The following is an 18,405-nucleotide window of genomic DNA, read 5'->3' as shown; positions in this document are numbered from 1 at the left end:
GGACATTAACAGGCTGTTACTGTTACTCTTATTATTATAAAGTAGACGATAATAAAATATAAACACTTTGCAGTAGACAGTAGATTATAATAATTAGTATCTTACGTAATTAATTAATATTATTTGTGTAAAAATATCTTAATTATCTCATTATAAAATTGATGTAAATGTCAAAGTAACCAATCATTATTTATCTGTAGACGCGTATACTACGACTGGATTGAGCGTTCCCGATACCGATTGTCGTCGGTATTTACTGGTATTCGTTTCAAATCGAAGCTGTTTCTGTCGTCGTTCGTTGGTATGACTTTGGTCACGTGACATCAAATAATTATGTCAAATTTGCTTAAAACTTCACGTAATTCCTATAAATATTGGTGCTTTCTATGAACGAGTTCTTCAAACCACGTGTAACATGTCTACGTCCGTTTTTCTCACATAAATAATGACAAGAAAATTTGAGCGACAAAGCGAACGTACTGCCCTTAGTTGTCTGTGCCTCTGTTGTTTATGGATTTACTGAAGACAGTAATGGTCGCACATACGTTTTAATTATTTTAGTTTACTGTCAATTTTGTAAGACTATTTCTCAATTAATTCTGTCTAGCGATTTAAAATACTTTAGAGGAGAAAATTAAACTAGATAATTACGTTATATGTACTTAATTTTAGCGAAGTAAGAGACTTAATCTCTCAATGTTAAAAATTTGTTGTTCAAAGAAAATTCTAGTAAATTCTAAAAAATCGAAGATGCTTCGATAAATGCACTTTGTTTTACCCCGTTTACCTATTTTTGCATTTTTGATGTCTTCATAAAATAATTATAGTAAATATTATTAGTGATGTTTGTTGCATTAATAAATTGTATTATAAATGTTTATGTTATATTTTTATGCATTTAGAACAAGTGGAGTGTGTAAATGTTTACCCAGTTTATTTCAAATTAATAAATCATACGCTATTTATTGTGTAGTTTTATTTTAATTTCTACGCATTACAGATGTTTGTGAACAATTACGTTTTATTTTTAGAGACAGCACAACAAATTTGGCCTTCATTTATAGTAAGTTTGGCTGTAATAATTATTCTCAAAAAATGTTTTGGTGAAAAATTTAGTTATTTCAAAAAATATACCCATATAGATAAACAAGACTCAAATCCTTATCTGAATATAAATTTTGAGGCAAGTGGTTAGAAAGGTTTTCGCGATACACACAATAAATTTATATATTATATACGAGAATTTCGTTCATTTATTACTATTATAAAGTTTATGAAGTTTCTATGAACGCGCTTACCTCAGGATCGGCATATCTACTTTGAAAAAGCCTAGTAGCGTTAGTAAAATCATTTATTAATAAATAATTTTCTAATCATTGACTGTTAGTTAATCGCTATTTTGTCAAGTTAAAAATTGTTACTGATTATTATTGTGTAGATGCTTTAGCCAGATTCGTTTGCTTGTCTATAAAAAAAATCATTATTAATTACGATTTAATAAATTGTATTTTATCTTCAATATGGATACTGGCTCAGAAAGAGACTCAGATCGATCAGTGTTTATCTTTCTTCTACACCCTTAACGTTTTCACTGCCGTCTATCCGAATCCGTAACCTAACATTTTTCGTCTATGCTTTACTGTTTTTACGCATAAATGCGAAAAGTGTTCATCCTTGGTTAAAAAGGTGCGGGCCAGGTCAAACAAAATTCTAATCACGGTTGCTAACAGATATTATTATTGTTGTATATTTATAAATCGCTGTTGTATATTTATAAATCGCTGTTGTATATTTATAAATCGCTGTTGTATATTTATAAATCGCTGTTGTATATTTATAAATCGCTGTTGTATATTTATAAATCGCTGTTGTATATTTTTAAATCGCTGTTGTATATTTATAAATCGCTGTTGTATATTTATAAATCGCTGTTGTATATTTATAAATCGCTGTTGTATATTTATAAATCGCTGTTGTATATTTATAAATCGCTGTTGTATATTTATAAATCGCTGTTGTATATTTATAAATCGCTGTTGTATATTTATAAAGGTGCAGCTGGACCAGTAAATTGTATAAGTATTTTATTTTTATGAGTTGTTACTCGAATAAATGAATTATTATTTACGACTCAATTCCTAATTATAACTAGATGCGACGATGACGTGTGACAAGCTAATAGGGTTGGTAAACTCAATTTAAATAGAATTTATATATTTCATATAATAAAATAAGTGTATCATATTAGACGCAAATACAGCAAGCAAACAGACAAGAGTGAGCCCACTACGTGGGTCCCTGGCGTTGAATGGGTTAAGGAAATGCGGGAACTTGGGAAAGAGACAGAGCGATTGGGTGGGTCCTGCATAGCAAAATACATAGTCAAACAAATGACAATGAAGTTACTATGTTAACAATAAATATCAAAATAAAATTATAGCAAGTAATTTTGACAATACTCTTGTTGCGTGAAATGTGAACCCAGATTCGGACATAGTGGCATCGTTCGATCGAACGAAAAATTCGATTTTTTTTTTGCCACGTATATCACAAAGCTTCCAAGCAGCCTTTTAGACTGCAGAAATGTTTTTAATCTAAAATAGCCCTGAACTCTATACTATACGTACTTGGATTTTTTAATTATATTTTATTGAGTAGAAAATATTTATAAGGTTAAAATAAAACGAAAACTACTTAGTGTCTATATTTATTTGGTTTGCATCACAAGAAACTGCATGGTACCATTCAGTCAATCGTACATAACCTATACCACCCATAACGAGACTTGAAACTTACTGCTAGGAATTTAAAAGAATTATCTATAAGGTGGCCACAAAACCACGATTAAAATATAATAAATAAATTACAATTTTTACATTATCTTTTACAATTTTTTTTGTTTAATTTCTCACACACAACACAATAAATACTGTACAACTTTTTACGTGCACTTAATTAAGATTTATTTTTGTGTGCGTTAATCCAAAGTACTTCCATTTTGAAATGACATTTAATCTTAAAATGGCGTCTATCGGTGACGTGACGGATGGTTCTAGAACCTTAGAGGCTTGATACGTTTAGATTCGTCTAGTCTGGTGAAGGATCATCTGGCGAACGCTGAATGTGGAAAGGCCGAGACCGATGGCTGCTAAGGCTAGGGCAGATCTGGTCATCATTTTATCACGATTCGCAGGCTGTGAACAAAAGAAAATAATTTTACTTTCATAAAAGAATGCCTTTTTAAACAAATTTCAATCACTGACAAATCTTAAACTACTAATAATAAACAGTAACTGTTAATGTCCCACTGCTGGGCTAAGGCCTTCTCTCCCTTTTGAGAAGGTTTGGAGCTTATTCCACCACGCTGCTCCAATGCGGGTTGGTAGAATACACATGTGGCATAGTTTCAATGAAATTAGACACGTGCAGGTTTCCTCACGATGCTTTCATTCACCGTCGAGTATGAAGATGAATTATAAACACAAATTAAGTACATGAAAATTCAGTGGTGCTTGCCCGGGTTTGAAACCACGATCATCGGTTAAAATTCATGCGTTCTAAAGAATATATTATATTCGACACACTTGTGGTGTGCGCAAATCAAGGTGCACTCTCTATTTCGTCATTGTGGTAGTTGTATTGTGTAGTTCGATGAGACGAGAATCTGTATCTGAGAATATATTCGCAGAAAAAAACCCGAAAAAATATATTCAGTGACCTTTTATCAGTTTTTGAAATAAAATCTGAAAAAATATTTATATAAAAAATATAAAAATCAGATTTATTTATGTAATATAAGTAACCATTATAAACAAATAAAACATTTCCTTCTAAGGTATTGTTGGCCTCGTTTATTCATTTTAGAGTTAATTTAATGATTTTACCAGCGAAATGTTTTTTTTATACATTAAATAGTTTAGTTTAACGTGTAAACACTAGCTATTTTGTTTTTCTTTTTAAAAAAACTCAAGAGATATGATTCTCAATATAGAGAATCGTATTATTAGTATGACGATTTATAAGAAACAAAGTTATGTATAAATAAATGCGTAATACGGAGATATATTTTAAAAATTTTGTGCAAACAAATTTGTGTAGGAAGCACGTGTTCTCAGTCATGTGAAATATTTTGTTGTCGTTCGCAAAAATCTATTTATACATTCTGTACCAAGTTCGAAACGCCGCTCTTGGCGTCAATTCAAATAAATTACACAATAAACAGGTTACAAGATTGACAGATTATATATTATGTTAAATACAAAATTGATAAATAAAAAATAAAAAAAAATTTGTACCGAGACGTCGTTACTTAAAAAAAAATAGAATATTTAAAAAAAAAAACAATTATAAAAGTTGCCAAATCGATTATTAATAAGAACTGTTAATCGGTAAAATAAATAGAGTAAATATGCAATTAAAAAACTTAATTGTTATATTTATATGTTAATCGATTACGAAAAACGATGAATTTTTTAGCAAACTAATCCTGTTAGTAACAGAACTCGTTAAAAATAGAAGCGTTTTTAAATATTATTTTCAGTGGGCATTATGTAAGCGTACTACATAATATTTGGCATATGGTTACAGTTGCTACATAAGAATATATTGCGTTAAGGGTAAAATATAATGGTTTTTTTCACATGCATTGCATTTCACTTGCATTTTATTATACAACAAAACTATTCTTTAAAAAAAAAGTGAAGTCGGCAAACCATTTTAAATGGCACAAGGAGATATGATAAGACAACACAAAGTATATTCGACCTATTTTATTAACTATCTTTTTTTAAACGATTTTATACACAGCACCTTGAAGGACACATTCTTTTTATTGTTGCATTAAATAAAAACCTAGATGGTTTTATATGAACGTATACAAAACTCTTCTAGTTTAAATCCGGGTATTCCCCATTGAATAATCCATTCATCATGTTTGGTGGTAAATTAAATTATCGTATTGAATCATATTCAACACGTAATCGTAAGTAATACAATATTAACTATAGTGAACTAATTAGGGGACTCGTAAATATCCAAACACTGGGTAAAAATGATCTCCTTTAAAAGAATAAAGTTCATTTCTAGGTATTACTCCATTGCAAGTTGGGTTTATATTCGTGGATATTCCGACACGTGCTTCCTTCCGACCGCCGAGCACAAGATAAGAACAAATTAGACAAGATAAAACTCGAGTAAATTACACACACACACACGCAAAGCATTTGTTTAACGCATAAAAATGACTCATTAACAATAATTTCCCATTATGCGTCTATTTATTAACTCTAACATACATATATAACTTGCAACCTATGTAGCAATAATTTATATATAACAGCCAATAATAGAAGCCAATATATGATGACAATGAGTCAAATCAATTGAAAAATGACGGAATTGTTGAATGAAATATGAGCTTTGATACAGTGCACTTCGTACCGTGCAATAACGTGATGAACTAACAATGTTTACGTTAGCGATTATTGCCCTTGTTACAGAATTTCAAAGTTCATTTTTGTCTGTACTTGTTTTAAAATAAATAGAATCTGATTAATCAAGGCATAATCGAGGACTTTCTTTAATATATCATTTTAAAAATGTTTTATCATGTATTTAATGTAATTAACTCGAGTATAAATTCGATACTGATCAAAAATTTACGAGAAATATTAAAATAATTTACTTTGCGATTATAATTTTATAATTGTCTTGGGTACAATGCCACAGGACAATCTTTTGGACGGCGTGTTTTTGCTATAAATTTCTAATGTGTATTTTGTTTATTTATTTTTTTATTTTACTGGTTTATTTATATCTATTTTTTTTCCCCGAAAGTATTGTTCAATGGATAGATCAAGTTGATTTTTGAGACAGGGTTTGGGCTTACATCGTCTTATGTTAAATATGCATGAATGTCATCTCGTGGTCTAACTAGGCATTCTATTGGTCTAGTGAAATCTAGACAACTCTAGTTAGAAAACTGCGCAGGGCAGTTGTCTAACCTCTCTGTTTCATTGGCGAACTCTGCAGGGTTATAATTACATAATAAGTAATTCTCTAAAAAGGAAGAGGAAACTTGCTTAATATTTCGTAATCTGAAAATATATTTTTTTATTTCTTTTACGTTAGCAACAGGCGTTGCGTCAAAATATTCAAAATTATGATAAAACATTTCTTACGAGATAAGATTCGCCGTTATTTGACCGATTGTGAATTAGGGTTGTCTCATTCTAAGTCTTAAAACTATATAATACATCGTTTTAATTTGAATAAAATTAGTCGTTTATACAAAATCTTTAAAGTTAACTAGTTGAAGTATATTATGGTATACCCAAAAAAGTAGAACGTCTAAAAATTTCGAATTGTTTAAAAATAAAAAAGTTATTTATCGAATGTAGCAACCCTGACGTGTTATTAATCATAAGCTATTTTATCTAGTCTCGGTAATGAAGAATGCAGGCGCCGATAGTCATATGGTTTCTAAATAGTATATTTGATAATATACAAATATATTGTGCAAATTGAATAAATCACGTGTAGTTCTTTTCTTATAGTGCTTTACAACACCCCTCCTTTTATAATCAAACTAAAGAAAAATCACGTATTCATATATTAAAAAATACAAAGTATGCACATATAACAAACAAACTTACTCACTTAACAAACTTACACTCTCATTTATAGTATTAGTAAATTTCTACATTGTAGCACGACAGTTTTAGAGCAGGAAAGCAACCTCACCAGAGGACAGGAGAAAATGTAATTCCTTCCGATAATACACCGACAATAGTATCTACCTAATAGGTAATTTCTTTTCGCCTTTTTTTATGCTGGAAAAATGCATTACGCGTTTCTCCCACGGGAACGTTGTGGTATGTGGAGCTTGCCAGTGTCCAAGGCGCCGAGTGCGCCCCGAACATCGGAATACCCACTAAAAAACCAGCGGTACCCTTTCCGTCTAAACGAGGAGCGCCATGGGATTGCTTGCGCATGCTACCGTGTAAATCTTTTTGTGCCTGTATCAACACTGGCTTCCTCGCGTTTTAAACTGGAACAACTCAATATAATACCTTCGGTAAAAATTAATAATATGAGCTTGACTCAGGTTTTCCAATTTAAATACCTTGGACATATACCAGTCTCAAGGATGATAATGATATTGAAAGGGAGAGGAGAGCATTGTCAATAAAAGATAACATGATTGTCAGAAGATTTGCGCGTGCGTCTAAAAAAAACATTATTCCGCGCTTTCTCTTTTTATACATGTAGTTTGTGGGCTAAGTATACATTAAAATCATACAATGCCCTTCGTGTCCAGCACAATAACGCCTTTAGATTGCTGATGGGGTTGCCTCGCTTCTGTAGTGATTCAGGGATGTTTGCTGAAGCGAATACTGTTTTTACGCATTAATGCGAAAAAAGTGTGCATCCTTGGTTCACAGGGTGCGGGCCAGCTCAAACAAAATTCTAATCATGATTGCTAACAGACTAGACTGTATATTTATAAACCGCTGTTGTAAATTTTCAGCTGGACCAGTAAATTGTATAAGTAGTAGATAGTAGTGTTTATTTTTATTTTATTTTTTGTAATTTTGTATATGTGGTTTGTTACTTGAATAAATAAATTATTATTAATAATAATCTGTATTGATGTTTGACGATATAATAAATTGACTATACAGCTATTCAAATAATTCTATCGCCAAACGGCGATACATAGTATTATTGTGTTCCGGTTTGAAGGGTGAGTGACCCGGTGTAACTACAGTGCGCAGGGACGACATCATAGTTCCAAGTCGCGCAATAGTGATGTAAGGAATGGTTATCACCAATGGCGCCTTTCTATTTTATATTACAAAAAATCGAGTTAATTACGTTTCGAGTTCTAAGTTGGCCAAATATTTATAAATAAATACGTATTATCTCGATTCAAAAACAACGATAAATACTAGACAATAGCATTTTAGATATTAAGGTTGTCGTATTATGGAATGTTATTTACGAAATTTAAATGATTGTTTTCATAAAATCTCTTGTTATCAGCGGGTTATACGAATTATAGATACTAAAGATTGGTGCATAAGGTGCAATGACCAAAATCAGTGTATAAATTGTCTTTTCAAACATATCCAAATAGAATATGAAACGATTGTTTGATGTGCATGCTTTTAATGATTCTATTTTTGCATGCTTTCTCCCTTTTCATTTAAAAAAGACAGATAAACAAATAGTACACCTTACTGTTCACATCTGTCAATAAATATTGAGGCTCTAAGAAAGGTCAACCACTCATAGCATCAATGCGTCGCCATCATAAGATTTCTTTGTCCAAAAAGTTTGCCGTAAAATGGGAGTCGAGAGGTTACCTGTACTACTCGATGATGCAATACAAAATAAATTTATAGGTTTTAGTATATTGGTTCATTATCCTTCGTTGTATTAATGGAACGGAAGAGACTTAGTAGAAGTATAGACGGAAGCTTAAATTGGCTTTCTGCTCATGGATCAGAAAGCTACGAATAATGGATAGATAGATGGGAAGCAAAATTTATAAAGATGACATAAATTAGTATTTCAACAAAGGAAATACAATTCAATAATTAGACAATTTTAAATCTCCTAAACGTAAATAATATGAATCGTTTTATGAATATAGAAACGGGCTTTTGTGCATCCATGATTATCTTCCCTACTTAGCAAGGAAAAATGATGCAGCTAGTATTAAGAAGAGAGATTTGTGCCTAATATCACATGTCGTAGAAAAACAATTGACTTTCAACTTTTCTGCCTTTTCCAACAAGGTAGAGTCAATTGAAGACGACCAACGCTCAATCAGCCGATTGAGTGAAGATCTTCAAAGAAAATTTCATTAACGAAGATACTCGTACGAAGAACTACCAGGTCGCGAAAATGATTGGAACAATATCTCCGACCAATTCGAATATAATCCTTGAGCATCTTCGCGAGGATTTTCACGCCATTTGAGAAACAAGACAGTTTCAAAACCTCGTACGCATCCGAATTGTTTATGCAAATTTTTTGGCTAGTATTGCGAAAACAATTATGAAGACAAATTTGATTTGACAACAAAAGGAGGTTATATGGTTACAAAAAAAGATGCTACATTACAGACCAAGGGGTCAGAATACAATCTACGACAAGTCAGCTCGACGATTGAGTAATTAAAACTAATATAATATTAATAATATTAAATGTGTTTATCGTAATTGCATGACATTACAATCCTATATTAAGTTAGTGGCGACAAATATAGCTATGTCTATTTATAAAACGGTTTAAACGCAAAATGTCGCCAGAACTTGGCTAGACGCCATTTTTACACGCGAAGGTCGAATACTTTCTGTAAACAAAATTAGCACAATAACAGCGGTTCATTCACTGTCTTCAATTGTTATATTTTTAACGTTTTTTTTTTAAATAATTCTTAAAGCTTTTATTTGTTATACATGTCAATGATAAATTTGATACCCGCAGTAGACAGTTTTGAAAGTAAATTCACATTTGAAGCTTAAGTTTTTCATCGTCTGTCTATTGTTATATGTTTCGAGTAAAACTTAACAATAAACGGGTATATGACTACTTGTGTTGTTACGTAATCATTACTATTATAAGTGCAAAAGTTAGATTGTTTATTTTTACGCTTTCACTAATCAACTAATGATGATAAACTTTGTCAGCGATACAAAAAAGGGCATAGAGTACTAACAGCTCCCCTCCCATCAAACGCAGGCGAAGCCGCAGGCGAAGCCGCAGGCGAAAAGTAGTAGCAGAATAAAAGTAACAATTTTTATTACAATTTATTTGATTACTGGTAGTAAAAACAATGTATTAGTCATCACTGACAACTTTTTATATAATTTTATTTAAAAAAATGTACGTTGGATCTGTTTGAGTTTAATCTAATTCGATAGTGTTTAACCGATCACGAAATATTTTCAAATCATCCACAGTTTTTTTTATTTCACATACAATTTCAACTACACTATACTATAAAATTAAACATAGTCTTATCAAGAAATCAGAGTTCACGCGTGTTATCATTAAACGCCATTAGCTCGTCAGTGATTTACGTAAATCGAATTAACCCCATTTAAATAGTTTCGATAAAATCATTTTCACTGAGCATGTCTCTGCACCTTTCTTAAACCTTATATATTTAGCAGGAGATATTTGTAAATGGATTATTTAATGAATAATGACCATTATCCATTCCTGGCATTGTTATAAAATAATTGGCACCGAGACATATCTCTCGTGACTGTCATTACCCTGGCTCACTCACCGTTCACACGGAAAATAAATCACTGTTTATTGACAATATTTAAACCTAGACACAAAATTTGTATTATACACATCACGAGAAAACCTACTCACCTACACTAATTACAGGCACTACACTAATTACAGGCACAAGGGACATAAAATCTTAGTTCCCAAGGTTGGTGGCGCATTGGATATGTAAGCGATGGTTGACATTTCTTACAATGCCAATGTCTAAGAGCGTTGGTGACCACTTACCATCAGGTGGCCCATATGCTCGTCCGCCTTCCTATTCTATAAAAAAAAAAAAAAACCAACCCTTTGTGTTTGCAGCATAAATAGCGGAATACGTTACAAATCTTAGCCCAGCAGTGGGACATTTTAAACTTACATTATGTTATGTAGAAAACATTATGATCAACGATTACTATTATATTTACTTCATTTATTACTAGAATGAATGGAACTATAATTATATGCTATCTATGATTTAAGAGAACGTTCAATTGTTATGCAAAAAAGAGACAAATATTAGAAGTTTCTATGTTTTAATGAATCTAAAGTAACGATTTTGAAACTGTACTGTTCGAAAATGAATTACCGTCGGCTGGACGAAATGTGAAAGATAAAAACGCGAACGATTACAAAAGAAAACTGTTACGAGATATGAAGTTATCATAGAAAATGATCGAGGATTATGTTTTGACAGTTTAAGATAACGAAAAGGGCTATAAATATCGTTTCAATGTACATAAGTTTATTATGTTTATAAACTTTTTATTATTTATTTTTTATAGAATAGAAAGGTGGACGAGCATATGGGCCACCTGATGGTAAGTGGTCACCAAACGCCCTTAGACATTGGCATTGTAAGAAATGTCAACCATCGCTTATAGCCAATGCGCCACCAACCTTGGGAACTAAGATTTTATGTCCCTTGTGCCTGTAATTACACTGGCTCACTCACCTTTCAAACCGGAACACAACAATATCAAGTATTGCTGTTTTGCGATAGAATATCTGATGAGTGGGTGGTACCTACCCAGACGAGCTTGCACAAAGCCCTACCACCAATAAAATAAATAAAATATGTAGATACATTGTTATACTATCCTATCGATTATTTATCATTCGCTACGTAAATAATATTAAAATAGGTTGGCTGGAACATGTGAATTTTACACCGAAGCGGATTCGAATGAGTGCGAGCAGCATTGAATTTTTATGTGCTTAGCTTGTGTTTGTTATTCATCTCGTGCTCTGCGGAATGGAAAACATCGTGAGGAAACCTGTGTCATTCCATGTATCTAGCAAACCCGTATTGGTGCATCGTGGTGGAATTCAAGCTTTCTCCCCACGAGAAAAAAGAAAGCCTTTGTGTGACACAAATATTAGATATATTTATTTGAGATACTTTTTATAGAATAGGTAATTGTTTTTCTTTATAGAATAGGTAGGTGGCATATGAGCCACTTGCTGGTATGTAGTCACCAACACCCGTAGACGTTGGCATTGTAAGAAATATTAACCATCGCTTACATCGCTAATGAAACTAAGATAATATGTCCCTGTGCCTGTATTACACTGGCTCACAACACAATAATACCGAGTACTGCTGTTTTGCGGTAGAATATCTGATGAGTGGGTGGTACCTACCCAGACGAACTTGCCCTACCAACAGTATATTTAATTTTATTAAGAAGAATATGTAAACATTAATTATGCTCTAAAAAAGAAAAAAAAGAAATCATAAATGTCATATGTATCTATACAACCCGATATTTAAATACATTTTATATAATATGTATGTACATATGTGTGTTCTTGACATAAAGGAAGCGAAGTCTTTAAACAAATCACGCATTTGCTTGTCGATCAAACTTCCGACCGTAATCTGAAACTCAAATCAATCCGACTTGGTCACTTATATTACAAAGATACATTTTTAAATAGATATTGCATAGCAATATAAAAACTTTATATATTTATAGAAGTTCATTCACATTTCATAGGGGAAATACCTAGTAATCGAAGCGTTACGAATTTAATCAGCTGTTTTTAAACTGCTATGACTAAAAATTATATGAATATTATCGTTTTATTTAACGTCGGAACTAAATTTAAATTTTGTTTAATTGAAATTACGTTTGGGAACATATTATGGAGGTGCATTTAATGATTAATAATTATAAAAATATTGCATGTAATACACTAGGGCCAATAGCAATATACATTCCGTACAAATATAAATCTTAGTATTGTTCGGTTCCGGTTGGAAGGGCGAGTGATCTAGTGTAACATGGCACATAACATCTCAGTAGGAGGTGGCGCATTGGCGATGGTGGTGAATGAAAAAAATTTACAAAACAATAATACTGTTAGATTTATTTGCGCCTTATTAATGTTGAAATAGAATGTATTTCATTCGTTCGGCGGTTGCTATGCGGTATTGCAAGATCACTAACCTATCAAATCGAGATTTTGAGAGGCATTCAAGGACAACCACATTTGAAGCAAGTTACATTTCAATTCAATTCATATTGTATTTAAAGTTTTAATGAAACGGTTTCAAGAAATATATTCATAACTTCACGACAAATGGTAATCGAGATAATTCGTTAGGTATGGACATAGAGAAGAGGAGAACGATACTACATTGAAAAGAAGTCGGGAAGAGATAAAAGGAATAATGATATTTTATCGATTTTTTTATATTCTCTCTAAATACTTTTTTTTAATTTTAATTCCTTTAGATACAAAAGTGAAGATTAGTGACACGCAAATGTAACTTTGTCGTAATTTAAAAAAAAACAACCAAGTATAATTGCTGAAGATACAAGATACTTTTAAAACGTTACGAAATAGTTTTAACGTATTAGATGACATTTAGAGAACCTGTGAAGACATACGTAATTAAGGTCAAGTCATTTCCAACTCTAGAACATCGGACCGACTATTTCAAGTTATCAGACATCTGATACTTAAACAATTCAAACGTAATGTTCCTTCAATTTATTATATTATAGTTTCATCTATAATATTGAAGTACATGTCGACTGATCTTGTAGATGAAAAAAAAAACCAGTTAAGGTAATTTTTTAAGGTAAGTACTTTAAGTGGCGCATAAAAATTGCCCTAGAGAGATATTTGATATTTACATACAGATGGAGAATTAGAGAGGAGAGATTAAGGTTAGTGATAAAAAGGACATATCCCATTTTATAAATGACAATTGGTTCTTAATATATCCGATAGCGAATTATATTATACATTTGTAGCACAGAAAAATTACTAGCATTTTCATTTAAAAAAAATACGTTTTCAAGCAATCAACTCTAAAAGAAATAAAAGGAGACATGTTGATAGCACAGTATGGTACAGTAGCCTTTTGTACAAAATAGTTTTCGTTTCTTTTGTGTTTGTGTTTAAAATGGTTCCGTAACTCTTTTGGTGTACAATAAAGCATATTCTATTCTATTCTATGGTATATTCATTTCGTTATATATTATATTGATAAAATCATGAAGTATGTTTTTTTTACGCAACATCGATAGCGATTATAATTGTATTTCAAGTGTAACAAATGTATTCAAACAATGAAAAAAGTCTTGTCAATTATTGAGTAATCATACAAATAATTAGTTTTGTTAAAACTTACATTTATTTTCTACTCTATTTTGCTCGTAATAATCAAAATTATTTAATGTGGATGTATATATGTATATGGGTCCGAAAAACACTTGTTATTTAACCAGAGTAGCTAGAAACGATATAGAAGCGATATCAAATTTAGATTAACCTTTTTTATTATTAAAAATAACTAATACCTATATAAATTAAAAAAAACAGTTAAAACTTTAGTAAAATCTATAATAATGTCCTCCAGATTGATTGCAGCCACGGCGGCCGATCTCAAGAGAGATTAGACAACTGCGCAGGACATATTATAGTGTCCACTAATAATAATAATATCCTGGGACATTTTTCACACACGGCCTCTCATTCTGATCCCAAATTAAGCTTGTACAAAGCTTGTGCTATGGAAACCAGACAACTGATATACTACATATACTACTTTTCTTTTGTAAATACATACTTATATAGATAATTACACCCAGACTCAGGACAAAGAGACTTCACTATATCACTTATAGTATGTGCGCAAGCACAGGTGCACTCTCTTTGCCTTACCTATAATCAGATGGGACGACAATCCGACACGAGCGATTGACAAGGCTTTACGTGCTTTCCAAGGCACGGGAGTGTACTCATTTTCAACTTCCAGACTCCGGGCTGCTACTGAGAATTTTCTGACAAAAAAACCCAATAACTTTTTACCGGCCCGACCTGGGAATTGAAAACAGGACCTCCGGGTCAGCGGCCTTATATCTAGCCACTAGACCAACGAGGCAGTCAGTGAAATCCATAACTCCTACACGAATACAACTTATATAATTATATATATGCTATCTAGTACCTGGGCGAGCGAGCTCCGCTCGAATCTAATAGTTACTCGTATTTCTTTTTTTGCGAAAAAATGTTTTGTTTTTAAATATATACATATATCCGTACCGTAACAGCCTGTGAATGTCCCACTGCTGGGCTAAAGGCCTCTTCTCCTCTTTTTGAGGAGAAGGTTTGGAGCTTATTCCACCACGCTGCTCCAATGCGGGTTGGTGGAATACACATGTGGCAGAATTTCAGTGAAATTAGACACATGCAGGTTTCCTCGCGATGTTTTCCTTCGCCGTAAAGCACGAGATGAATTATAATCACAAATTAAGCACATGAAAATTCGGTGGTGCTTGCCCGGGTTTGAACCCACGATCATCGGTTAAGATTCACGCGTTCTTACCACAGGGCCATCTCGGCCATCAACCACATACATAAAATATAGAAAATGCTTTTACTTGGTGTAGGTAAGGCTTAGTAAGGCTTCGTGTCCTTCTGGGACCTACCCAGACGGACGTCTCATCATATATTGTACCGGCAAACAGGTTAAGTATTATTGTGTTCCGGTGTGACCAATACGCATATTTTTACGTAAGGATAACATGGTGTTTCAGGAAACCATGCAAGTTCATATAACATTCATTTCCTATGACGTTGCATCCGTACATGACGAGGTCGTTACAAAACAATAGTTTAATTCGTACGTTTATACGTTACGTAGTTTATTTCATGACACGCAAACATACAGCCAATTTTAGATAGTGCGTAGTTAGGATTATTTTTGTTACAACATATTATTTATGCGTTTGCTTTTATTGTATGATGTCCTCCTTGTTGAATTGTGGCCTTGGCGTATAATTAGCGTCTTTTGGATTTTAAAGTCAAGTCAAATTTTAGGAGATAGTGCGCCAGGACCAAACGCTTGGCACGATTTCCGGAGCACGGGAGTATAACAAGACAATTTTCCTAAATCTACTCCAGACCAAACCCAATAACTTAACCTAACCTGACCCACTCAGACGCGGATGGAAGCCATTATCTAAAGAAAAGGAGAAACCAAAAATGCTTCGTTCCTTTAACCAAAAATAAACAGTTTTTTCAATGTCCCTATAAATTATTTTTAACTAAATCAATCAGTACACATAATGCATTTGCTATAGCACAATTGTCGTCGTGATTCTACGTATTTGAAATTCTTTAATTTGTATGTAAATGAAAATAATATTATACAGAACGGACTGTGCTCGCTGTTCGTGCAAACGGATTGTCATTACAGAAACATATCTTTATAAGAATCTCATTGATTTTCCGAGCAAATTAAGCATGTATTCTAGATTCTAGATATTGTTTGGCCGAGACATAAGCTATGCTAAACATCTTTATAGTAAAACTGTTGATTAACGTCCGACACTTTCTATAGAAACACAATGCTGGCAATATAATTTATTACAAGTACGATACGATGACGACATTTGTTTAAATGTGGTTGCTTTTGGTGTTTAATGTTCATACTACCGATAAATTAAGCCAGACTTACACTCAGGGGCCACGTCCTAACATATTCCAATTGAAAATTCTACCATAAAGGTTTTATAAGCCAGATTTTCTCGTACCGAAAAATAGTAAATTTTTGTCTTCGAATTTCATCAACTTAAGAGTAGTACTCATGAAACATAGTGCTCATCTTATTTTAAGTCTTTAACCTTCTCTTTATATGCTGCCGGGTCCATCAAGTGTTCCAACTAGATCGGGTCTAACATTTGTATGAAACCAATTAAGTTTTTTTTTTTTTTATTATGAGAGCAAACAGACATTTCATTAGCTCTAAGATCTTGTAGCTCACAATACAAAAATTTTACATAACATAATATGATCATGACATTCTAGTTGTAACTGCTTTTTACTGCTTACAATATGTACGGTTCGTGTCAATATAGTCATGCTAATGTATTACAAAAGAGCGTCTAGTTTGCAAAGTTAGCTCAGTAAACAGTTTTTATTGTGTTTTCAGTGCTGGCTGGAAATGAGCCTTGATGCATGAATTAAATTTATTAAAGATAAATACTATTTTCTTAGCCAAGAAGTAGCAAGGGATGATGAAAATATTTAGCCTAGCTAGTCCTGATCCGGAAACATCCTTATATAATATAGCTGCCAATGTATAAATAGTTTTAATTACATGTATTTTCATTACATAAATTTTTTTTCTTTAATAGGACAAGAATTTGCCAACATTTTCTCAGTGGTATAAAATCTAAGACAATTATGACCTGAGACAAAATTAATTAATGCACCAGCATTAATATTAATTATATATTATTATAATGGTAAAACATACAACTACATGTTACAGTTATTATTAGTAACAGCCTGTGAATGTCCCACTGTTGGGCTAAGGCCTCCTCTCCCTTTTTTAGGAGAAGGTTTTGGAGCTAATACAGTTAGTTAACAGCATTAACAATTTTGTTATAATTCATATCAGATCATGGTTAATGTCTTTACGGTAACCTGATAGGTAAACTGAAGCTTGTATTATTTTTATAACATAATTAGGCAGATGAGCAAATGGCCACCTGATCGTAAGTGATCACCACCACTCATAGACATTGGCCTATAGACATTGGACCATGGACATTGGTAAGAAATACTAGTTACCTCTATTATCTCCAATGTGCCACCAACTCCAGAAACTAAGATATTATGGCCCTTAGTAGTTATTAGAAGTGTGGTGCCTCATTACAGTGGCTCACTCACCCTTCCGACCAGAATACAACAATACTAAGTATTATTGGCATTAAAATATGTGATAAGTGGGTGGTACTTACGTAGACGGACTTATTAGTAATAGGGCCACCAAGAAAATTACATTTAAGTAGCAGCTACTATCCCAGTATTGGTAAAACTATACCCATTCTTTTTGAGTTATTAAAAGCACACACTGGGTATGCAAACCCATACAGAAACCACAAGACTATAATAACTATTATATTTCAAAAAACTTGGTCAATGAAAATTAATAAGAACTATACGAGTTTGTTGCTCATAAAAAAATAATTAAGCAAATAAGAAAACTATGATTTACGATGAATTAAAATATGCGAGTTATTATATAGTCAATTTTACCTTCTATATATTTAATCCGCTATTACGTTACTACATTTTAAATAAACTTAATTCAATTATTTGTCTTATACACCTAATATTATTCAGAATAATAAATAATTTAAAGGATCTTTACCTGCGAATATGTGAGTCTCAGAGCGTACTGGGCGATTTGTGTCGTTTTCATTATGTCCGAACCAGATTGTTAGCTGAAAAAGAAAAAACACCTTCTAAAAACACGTAAAACGATCGAAAGCACACTTAAATCCTTAGAAAATTCCCGTAAAATCACTTGTCTCAAACTTTTATATAACCTAAATAGTATTGGAATGTCACTTCAAATATTTGACAGAAACATGGAAAAAACTAGATTTTAAAAATCGAAACATTATATTTATTTAAATTAATAAAATGGTACATTAAACTATAATACTTTTTTTTAAAGATTACAAAATATTTTTAATTATTCACGTACATTACACCCGCTGACAGCCGCGAATGAAAGAAAAGTATCGCTATCCGCTTTTGTCTTTTTCGCCGTTTTCTTCCATTAGCTTCGTTAAGTTGCAC

The 18,405-nt window shown here is 32.3% G+C and overlaps 1 long non-coding RNA gene across 1 annotated transcript in view; it reads right to left on the bottom strand.

The window, feature by feature from the left end:
- LOC126779159 (uncharacterized) overlaps positions 1-18,405 on the bottom strand; it is a 24,129-nt gene extending 5,724 nt beyond the window's left edge. Inside the window, exons 1-2 of the long non-coding RNA XR_007670270.1 lie at positions 18,311-18,405; positions 17,972-18,044 (exon numbers count right to left, since the gene is read on the bottom strand). This is a non-coding gene — a long non-coding RNA (uncharacterized LOC126779159). The remainder of the gene's footprint in view (positions 1-17,971; positions 18,045-18,310) is intronic.

This window comes from Nymphalis io, chromosome 28 (genome assembly GCF_905147045.1).
Source record: "Nymphalis io chromosome 28, ilAglIoxx1.1, whole genome shotgun sequence".
In the NCBI taxonomy this organism is placed as follows: Eukaryota; Metazoa; Arthropoda; class Insecta; order Lepidoptera; family Nymphalidae; genus Nymphalis; species Nymphalis io.
The sequence above is the reverse complement of the archived record's forward strand: the minus strand, read 5'-3'. Positions and strand labels throughout refer to the sequence as shown.